The sequence below is a fragment of the Peromyscus eremicus genome, chromosome 17 (genome assembly GCF_949786415.1).
Source record: "Peromyscus eremicus chromosome 17, PerEre_H2_v1, whole genome shotgun sequence".
Lineage (NCBI taxonomy): Eukaryota > Metazoa > Chordata > Mammalia > Rodentia > Cricetidae > Peromyscus > Peromyscus eremicus.
In genome coordinates, this window is record NC_081433.1 from 55039988 (window position 1) to 55050477 (window position 10490).

Here is a 10490-nt window from a genome sequence, read left to right on the forward strand (position 1 = left end):
AATTCTGTTTGATTTTAAAAAATGATTTGTCTTACCGTTAAGTTTATCTGATTAGTTAATGAGTTATTTCTCTGTGTTTTCCTGAAATTCTTTGAGTGTTATTAAAAGCAGCTACTTTGCATTATATGACCAAAACAGCACACATAACCATTGATTTTGTTGTTGGTTTCTGGTACCTTATTTTGTCTGGTAAGTGATGTCATAATTCCCTGAAAATTCTTAATGTTTCCTGGCATATGTGACAGTTCAGGTCTAGAATAACTCCCAGACTTGTGTGATAAAGGTTTGGCCCTTTATCTTATGTTCTTAGTAAGAAGTGGTTAAGTATTAAAAGCAGATTTAAGTCTTTTGTAGTAATAGATCTGAGCAACCACAGGCATTTGGTACCAAAAAGTAGTGTCTTGCCAGCTAAGGTTATGGGTTTCTTCCTGGCACTACTGCAAGGCACAACATTATTTCTGGGTAGTGACTCTAGGGTAGGACTCTATGCCCAGCACTAGCCTAATACTGAGTTCCAACTTCCAAGTAGTTCATTACTAACTCACCCGAGCCAAAGGGCTCTTGCTTCATGCCCTGCTGCTTGCAGATGGGCATGCTGGCTGGGGGTTAACACGGACAACCCTTTTTGCCTCTTTAGGACACCTTTTATTACTATTATGTCAAAACCAGGTACTTCATTTTCTCATCTGGTTCCAGTAGCTCTTGTGAAGGTAGTTTCATGTGAGTATAAAGCCAACCTGGTGTTTCTGAGGGATATAGGTGACTAGAGAGGCCTACTATATCATACTGTCTCATCCTCTCCCATCATGTAACATTGCAGTTATTCTGAATTCCTTATCTGTTAACTCCAAAATATCTACTATATTCGAGTTAGCCTCTGATGTTTCCTTTCCTTCCCGTTTTTTGTTTTGTTTTGTTTTTGTGTGTGTTAACATGTCTTTTCTTGCAAGCTAGGTGTTATGTGCTGGTTATAAATACTGCAGCTATAGACTTTTAGGTTCCTGTCTAGGATTCCTGCTATGTTTACTGCTATGCTGATGTAGTGGCAAGCTTGGGTAGAAGGGGGTCATTCTCCAGCATTATGATTGACGATAATTATTCAATACCATCATCTATGGTATTCAGAAGTATTTCTCAGCCTTTTGCCCCTGGGATGAAGCTGAAATGTTGCAGGGCTGGAGGTGGACATTTCTTTTCTTTCCCTTCAGTTGGGTTCATTTCCTTTGAGGATAATGGAGAACTGACCGATCTTGGTGTACCTCAGAATGGTTGGTCTTCAGCCTATGTGGCACACCTACAATCCCAGCACCTGGGAATCTGATGTAGGAGAGCCATGACCTCAGGGCCAGTCTAAGCTACATTGTCTCAGAATGGAGTGGGAGTGTTTTTCTCCATCTACTGACAGAAACTCAAGGAGATTGTAGTCTTCTCAGTGCAAACCTGGTGCGGCTTGGAGAAGGAGCACCGAGGTATCAAGACCTCACACACACACACACACACACACACACACACACACACACACACACACAAGAGGTTTTAAGTTTTAAGAGTCCCTACACTGAGCCTCTAGCAAGTCACCAAGCAACAAGGTTTAAGAGCCCTAACAGTGGAATCATCAGCAGTGTTCAAATCACGAACTTTTGATCACAGGTTGGAGAATAAGGTGCATTCGTTGTCAGGCTCTGCCCACTGTTTGAGACAGTCATTTCTCAGTTTGCTGGTGCCTCTCAGAGAGTGGCTGACTTTGCTCATGCAGTATTTTTCTTGAGGAGAGAAGAGCACCACTAGCCGCCCACTGGAATGGAAACCAGATCTTCCAGGAAGCAAATTTTCAATTAGATGTATTGAACAAGGAGTCTTCAGCATGGAGCCAGTGTTCTCTCTGTTCCCCTCCTTTAAAGAGGAAAAGGATTATGCTGATCCCTTTGGAAATGAAACAACAATGAAATTTTATAACTTTACTATGAAAACAGGTTAGTGCATGCTAGCATCTAAAGTAGACTAATTCTAAGACCTTGTGTTTTCTTTCTTAAATTAAGCTTGGCATCCTTCATATTCTTCATGTATTTTGTTGTTATTGTTTCTTGAAACAGGGTCTTGCTGTATAGCTCAGGCTGGCTTTGGATTCAAAATCCTCCCTTACTCTGGGATTCAGGGAGTGTAGCAACAGGCCCAGCATCTCCCTGCCACCCTCCCTAGCCCACTTCTGGGGTGAAGAGGATGTGAGTAACAGCTTGAGTCTGTGAAGTTCTACTCCATCTCTCCATCTCTCCATCTCTCCATCTCTCCATCTCTCCATCTAAATCATTGATGCACTCAAGACCGGCTGGGAAGTCTAAATGAACAGGCAGTTTAGGGCTCAAGCCCAGATACAAGAAAGCCTATAGCCTATGCGTTCCTGTCCTCAGCCACCAAGATCCTTGACTCTGACCTTACGCTGCGCTAACTACAGTCTTTCTGAGCCGACAGCCTTCCTACTTCCTATCAGCTTTTGCTGATCATCTCTAAAAGGCTCCATTCACTTTGATAATAACAAGAGATGCAAATTCAGAATTTAAAAATGTGATAATGTCAGTTTAAGTTGGTAAAATTTACGGATCATATTTCTAGACCCAAGGAAGTGATAACTGAAACATGTTGACCAAAAACCCTTGAATACTTGGTCAAAAATGGTCCAGATCCCAATCATATATTGTGGAACATTTTCTCCCAGCCCCCTCCCTGCCTCCACACTAGGGAAAGGCTTTCTGGCCAGATGTGCTTGGAAATTAATTCATCCCACATCAATGATGTGTCTGGAGTAATCCGCAGAAAGAAGCCAAACAGTACCACTTACCTCATGCAAGGAAATAAAGGCTGAGCACAGTAGCATATACCTGTGATCCCAATACATTGTGGGACAGGACAAAAGGAGTGAATCTCAGGGACAGCCTGAGCTTTACAGTAAGACTCTGTCAACACACACACACACACACACACACACACACACACACACACACCATGGAAATGGAGATGGGTCATTAGTAAGGTTAAAAATCTGTGCAGATTCACTAAGCATTCAGAGAAGTGAAAGTAAAATATCACTACGTTATCTATGATGTTGGATATATACTACTGGCAGACATTTGTGGATTCCTAATTAATCAACTATTAATCAAAGCATGGCTTAAATGGGCTTGTTCTACACGATACAGAAATGTGATATTGCTGACTGAACTTAAATAGAGCTATGTTCTGTCCTTCTGCAGATTGCACTCTGAATGTCTATCTTAGAGAAGTTCCCGTGCTTACTTCCAGGGATGTGTAAGAGAGTATCCGTCACGGTAGTGTTTGCAGAAAGTAGAGGAAGGGCACAACCCAAGTGTCCTTAATTGGAAAGATAGTCTAAAACGTAGTCCCTACAAAACCACACCCTCACACAACAATTTGCAACTCATTTTGAAGGTGATTTGGGGAAGCACTGGTGGAGGAGGAGACCAGGACAGCGTCAACTACTCTACAAAGGGTGCACTGTTGGAGGCTGTCTGTTGACAAAGGAGGCAAAACTCTCTCTGAATCACACCAAGAGAAAGTGCTGTGCAAGTCTCAGAATGTCCCCAACCGAGCAGAAAGGAAATAGGGATGTGCGTTCTCCAGCTCACTTCATTCTTGGGTGTGGTGTGCACCGGGCGCACACATTTGTGTCTCTGTTAATCCTAGCCAGTACAAGAGAGTACTGTGGTAGAGAGTTCCAGGTTATTCACCGGGAAATGATAAGAATGTCCAGGACATCTGATGCCAGGAGCATCAATTCTTTCATAAACACGACAGTTATCCATTGCTAGTGGAAATAGAAACTAGTACAACCACTACAGAAATCTTTATGGAGCTCCCTCAAAAGTTTAAACTTAGTGCTGCCTCGTGACCAGTTTCGAGCATATACCTAAAGGACTCTATGTCTTACCACAGAGATATCTGTACACCTTTATTTATTAATTCCCTATTCACAACAGCAAGGAAATGGAATCAACCTGGATGTCCATGAGCAGAGGAACGGATAATGAAATGTGGCACGTTTATGTAATGGAACTATACAAAGAAAATAGAATTATGAATCATTTGCAGGGAAATAAGTAGAAACAGAAAGTATTGGATTAAGTGCGGTAACTCAGTCTCAGAAAGATAAAAACTACATGCTCTTTCATATGCAGATCCTAACTATTAATGACTCTGTGTATGTAAATGAGATATGGCAGTGGGTATAGATTATGAAATTTTATAGAAGACCATGAGGGCACAGGAGTGCTGAGAAGGGAGGAAAGGAGAGGGAAGATCCTCTGTCATCTGAAGATGGGAGGGAGCTCCTGGGTGTGGGAGGGCACAAGGAGGACAGGAAGATGGGCAAGAAAGAATAAAAGTGAAGAGAAACAATAAAAACAAATGTCGATTAGAAAATGCCCTAATAAAACTAATTTTTGGTATGCTGATCTAAATTATATATAAATATATTATAGATATTGCATTTATACCTTATATAAATACAAGGTATAAATATAATGTGTATATTACATATGCTTATATAAGATATATAAAAATTTATATACTTATCTCCAAAACACAGACATTTCCATCTATATAACATCTATATAACATAGATGGAAATGTCTAAGAAACATCAAGAATTGTAGACTAATGCCTTTACTATAATTTGAAAAATACAAGCAGAACAAATTGGCACTGATGTCACATCCATAGATATATTTTGGACGTTACCTGGTGCCTTTGGTAGAGATGTAAATGGGAGTGAGTTTAGGAATGAGAAGAAAGATGAAAACTGGAATAATAAGACTATCCTAGCTGGTAGTGTGAATAATCCTCTGCTTTGCCGGGCCCTTTCCCCTGTTCTGACCTTCCACATTAACTCAGGCATAGTCTGATCTCAGGCTCGCAGCAGGCAGGAACAACGTGAATGGCAGAGAGCCCCTCACAACCTGAGGCAGGAGAATCACCAGGCAGTGAAACCCTCAGCGCCTTTGCTTGGAAGGATGAGAGCAGGAAACCCAGGGGGGCCCTGCAACTACAGTTCCCAGAGAGCCCGGGGATTATTCTAAGCAGCCTTGCGGGGCAGGGCAGTTGGACAGCCAATGAGCACTCCCTCTGCAGACCTTGGCTAGGCGTGGACAGCAGTCCACCACTTCCTGGTCACAGGTCTGATAGACCCAGTAAGCTGAGCTGCGCTGCCGAGTTCTTGGGAAGCTCGGCTTCACCCGTTTCATAGGAAGACCAGGAGGCTGAATTCTACCCAGACCTGAACGGCAAGTTCTCAAGTTGTTCAGAAAGTTTTGTGGTTCATTCTTGGAAACTCGTGCTGTAAATATTTCACAGAGCATGAGTGGGTGTAAGGCAGTGGTTCTCAGCCTATGGGTCATCAGATATTTGCATTACGATCCATAGCAGTAGCAAAATTACACTTATGAAATAGCATCAAAAAAATGTTATGGTTGGGGGTCACCACAACTTGAGGAACTCTTAGAGAATCGCAGCGTTAGGACGGGTGAGAACCTCTTGCGTGAGGGATGCTTGGCTCAAACTGTCCGGACACATTTTACCAGTGAGAATCTGAGGAACTCTTTTTTAGAGTGTTACTTCTAAAACCCTGTTTCCTAGCAGTAAAATGAGAGCTGATGCTGGTGCTTACTTAAAAGATTCCTTGCCAGGATTAAGTAGGTATATTAACAGAGAACTGTTAAACTGTATTTCCCTCGGGGTAACTTTTGACCCTGGTGTCCACCAGTCCTCTGTCCCCAACAGGGAAAAGTCCCAAGGGCACAGTTAACGGTGCGGGGAGCAAACTGCTAACAACTTGTAGCTCAATCTGCAGTAGCTGAGGAAAAATATCCCAGTGGCCCTAAATGTCCAGCCTCGTTATATAGTGCATCTATGCATGTCCAGGGGAAGGTCTAGCGTGCTGGAAAGAGCAGTGGAAAGGGCCTTCAGGAGCAAATCAGTGACAATTATCTGCTTCATGTTCTGTCAGACTATGGAGCCAGCCCTGAACACAGTCCAGAATTCTTGAGCGGCCAGGAGCTTTCCAAGGCACGGAGCCGCAGAGCAAGGGGCCCATGTACTCAGCTCTGGACTGCTTCTGGCTCATGGGCAGGATGGGAACCAGAACAAGCTTCCTGGGCCTCTTCGGAACTGATGTTTGCTTTTTCTAAGTCGTGCGGTGTCGTCGTCCCCCGTCCACCCCCCAGGCGAAACAATGACTCCACCCCGTCTCTCCTGAATTATGCCCAATCTCTGGTATCCTCAGTGCTTGGGATCCACATGCTTCATTGCTTACTGTCTGTGTCTGTGGCGGTCCTGGAGGCCATCAAGTCGGAAAGGTTTCGTGTGAGTCAGGCTGGTTGCTTTTTAAGTGTTTTGTGATTGCTTTGGGCAAGGAATGTACTCGCCAACTTTTCGACAGCTTCAAGTGCCCTGTTGCATTATACCTAAGCACTCATACCATGCACTGCATACTGCAGTGGTTTAATCAGAGGCAGTTCTGTCCCATAAGAAGCCCTAGAGTACCTGCTTCTTGAGGTTCCAGTCAGAAGCCACCAACTAACCTCTAAGCCCTGGAGTCTAAGGACCATCTACTTTAAGTAATCGAATATATTTCTTTGCACTGTCCGTGGTTTATGCAAGTTGTCAGCCACAGCCCCTTTGGCATGGGATCTGATGCTTTCGGCTTGCTTTCTCAATTGCTGTCTGCTCAGATAAACTGTTTAATTTGAATGTCCCTACATTTACCTTTTGATAGTTCCAGTGTGACCATACCTGACCAGATATTTCTAGTTCTGGTCTCCCGTGGTCTTCAGGTTTCAGTTTTTATTTTGTTTGTTTGTTTGGGGCATGGGTTTCACGGGTACCAGGCTGGCCGTGTACCCCCCGAACTTGAACTTGAACTTCTCATCCTCCTACCTCCACTTCGTGAGTGGTGGCATCACAGGCATAGGCTTCTACACCTTGTTTCTGCGGTGCTGGGGATGCAACCGGGGGCTTTGTACATACTAGGCAAGCACTCAGCCAACTAAGCTATACAGCTAGCCACGGATTTTTATTTTACTTTATGCATACAGGTGTTTTCCCTGCATGCATATTTGTGCACCGAGTACATTCCTGGAACCCGCTAAGGCCAGAAGAGAGTTTCAGATGCCCTAGAACTGGAATCATAGATGATTCTGAGTGGCTGAGTGGGTGCTGGGAACTGAACCTAGATCCTCTGGAGGAGCAGCCAGTGGTCTTTACCATCTGCCCATCTCTCCTGACCCAATATTTTACTTCTCTATTCCTTAACAAAGAGGTTTGTCAGCAGGCATAGTGGCCGCCCCATTCCCAGCGGTCCTTTGCTGTGGTCCCTGCCGTGAAGAGGAAGCCCTTTATGGGGATAGTTACCGTTACTGCTATTGTCACTCTTGTTACATTTGAGATCTTTGCACGCCTGCCCCTTCCCCTTCAAGAAGCACTCACAGTGCGGTGTTTGAGGACCGCGACTTTCCTTCAGTACCCTGGAGACCTAGTTTCATTATTTCACCTGCAAATATGCCTGTGGAACATTCTGGTGCCAGATGGAGAATTTCTTTCTTATGGAGTGCTTTCTCTCTTTGCTGCATGCTCAGGCAGTTCTCTTTCCTTTTGCATTTGAAAAACTGTAATGGAAAATGTGTTTCAGCATCAAGCTTTTCCAGAAGAGTGTCGCTCTTATTTATCCGGCACAATTTCGTCCACTTTCTTTCTCATCTCTGACATGCACTTGTTTCTCTTCACATACGTTTTCTGTCCCCTGTTAATTTCTCCTCCTGGGTGGTGTGGAGGGGCTTGTCTTTCCTGTCTTTTGTCTCTCTTCTAACCCTGGAACGGAGTTGTCTTTTATTAGCCTTCCCTGTAATTATCAAGCTTCTCTTGGACATGAGATGCTATGGTCTTCCAAAGATGCATGTGTTAAATTCTTGGTCCGAAGCCTACTCTGCCACTGGGAAATGGTAGAGCCCTGTGGGCAGGTTTACAGTCAGTGTGCGAGTGTGGGTCACACCCTTGAGCAGGATGCTGAGACCTCCACCTTCCTCTTTCTCTGACTTCCCTAATGCCACGAAGAGAAATGCTTGTTCCACCACATCGTGCTTGTCATGAGGGATTGTCTCCTGACAGACCCAAACATAGTGAGGACAACTGGCCATTGGCTCAAAACTAAGAAACAAAGTTAAAGCATCCTTTCTTTTTTTAATTGCTTACCTCAGGTATTTTGTTACAGTAGCTGAAAACTGACTAAGAGAAAATGAATTCCAGGGTTGAGGATTCATTGCTGTGACTAGACCAGTATGTTTCAGAGGCCCTTGGATTTGCCTCACAAAAGAGTTTCAGAGAGTTTGGAGATGCATCCAGAGAATGCCAAGAGATCTCCAAGCAGATCTTAACCTGTGATCACTGTGGTCTTAGAAGAGCCAAATACAAACGGAAATGTGGATGGTGATGTGCTCCTGGGGTTTCAGATAGAAAGGAAGAATCTACTGGGAATTGGTCGAGAAGCCATCAATGTCACACCATGTCAAATGATCCCTCGAGGCTGTGTGTTAGGATGAGCTTGAAGGTGACAGGATTGTTCACTGGATGGAGGAGATTGCCAGGCAGGACAGAGTTCAGGGGGTGACACAGACGTTATGCTTGTTTGCAGCCAGACAGTGAGATTTGAACTCAACAAGAACATAATTGCAAGATTCAGAAAACTTGCAATTTGACCATAACAGGCTCATATATGAAGTTTCATGAATAAGAGGTACAGTTCTCCGGTCTCATAAAAAGAAGCCACACCCGATCAGATCACTGGGACAACAAGATAGATGCCTTGGGGGCACCCCTGGAAAGAGCTAGGTCTCCACTCTCTCAATCTCAAAGATGTAAAGGTGAAAATTGCCTCTAATATTTTCTAGGGCAGAATCTTTTGATAAGAAAGGAATTGTGCCTCTCTCGAACCTCATGAATTTTTTAAGCTACTGCCAATAAAAAAGTCTGCCTGTGGGTCTGATGGGCACCAGTGGCAGCCCTTAGAATCTTGCAGGTGTTGCTGGTCTTTCAAATAAAATGCAAGAGTCTGGGCTAGCAAGATTGCTGATCAAATCAACTACTGCAGGGAAACTGGACAAGGAAGTGTAAACACTGTTACGGTACCTCAATTAGTAGAGTTTCTTTAGTTTTCAAAACCCTGGGGGGTCTTGTGGTCTTTGCATATCATCAGTAGAAACCTTCGTTATACCAGAACGTGCTCCTTCTGTCCTCTGATCAAAAGAAAGCATAGTATTTAACATTCAGGAAAACAATATGCTTATCTAAAGGCTAGAGTATCTTAAGAAAACCTGATTTCCTTCCTGTGACTCAGCTCTGAATGTCATATCGACGCGTGTGATTGACGATAACATTGGAGCTTACTCTTTGTCCTACTAGAAGTCCGCTTTCACTCTGGTACCATCGTTCCTTATCATTGCTCTGTCTCTTCCCCTGGAATGAGAGCGCTAAACTGGGACATTGTTTATCAACAGCATGTAACTCATTCAAGTTTGCACGGAGCCTCCCAGCTCAGCCAGCCTGGAGTCTCAGGGGAGAATTCTCACTTGGACTTTTGAGAGATACTGGACAGTTAAACTTTAGAGGTCTTGGATATGGAGTAAATAAATTTTGCATTTTGGAGGAACATAAACCTGTGGGACTGAGGGAAGAACACTGCAGTTTGAATAAGGACTGTCCAAAAGTACATTGCTGTAGATTTTATTCTAGTTCGTGCTATGATTTGAAAGTCACAGCTTTTCAAGCCATTTAGAGTGCACTCTTGAAGAGCGTTTGGGGAGGCTGGTCTCTTCCTGTCTCATTCTTTACTTTCCATGTTGAGCAAATTAAGCCGCGTTGCGCACAGCATGACCTTGCCGCGTTGCATTTTGCCACCACAGACTCAAATCAATAGGACTACGGGTGGGGAAGTCCAAACTGCTAAACAAAATGACCTCTCCCTCTTGCTTATGTCTGTGTTCATTTGGGTGAGTGCTTGTGTGGTGCATGTGGAGACCAGAGATTTACCTCAGGGGTCTTCCTCAATCACTGTCAACCTTTGTTTTAGAGACAAGGTCTCTTACTAAACCTGGAGCTCATTGATTTGGTTAGGCTGACTGGCCAGTAAATGCCAGGGATCCACCTACCTCCAGTCCCTACTCCACCCCACCCCATAACTGGGGTGACAGATTCATTCCCAGTGCTATGGAATTGCACTCAGGTCCATGCTTATGTGGCAGGCACTTTACAGATTGGACCATCTCTTAGCCCCCAAACACATTATTTTATTGAATTATTTTTAACTTTTGGTTATTAGGATTCTGTACTGTTAAATACCCATAAGGAAGTTTTTCCTATTGTCCTGTTTCTTCTAATGGTTCTACTGGTTGTCTTTCTAGGGTTGGAATTTTTTTTTATATGTATGCCTT

General features: G+C 43.8%; 1 pseudogene; it reads left to right on the top strand.

Annotated features, from left to right (window-relative positions):
* Positions 1–10490, top strand: part of LOC131894242 (3-hydroxyacyl-CoA dehydrogenase type-2-like) — a 44980-nt pseudogene that overhangs the window by 33199 nt on the left and 1291 nt on the right.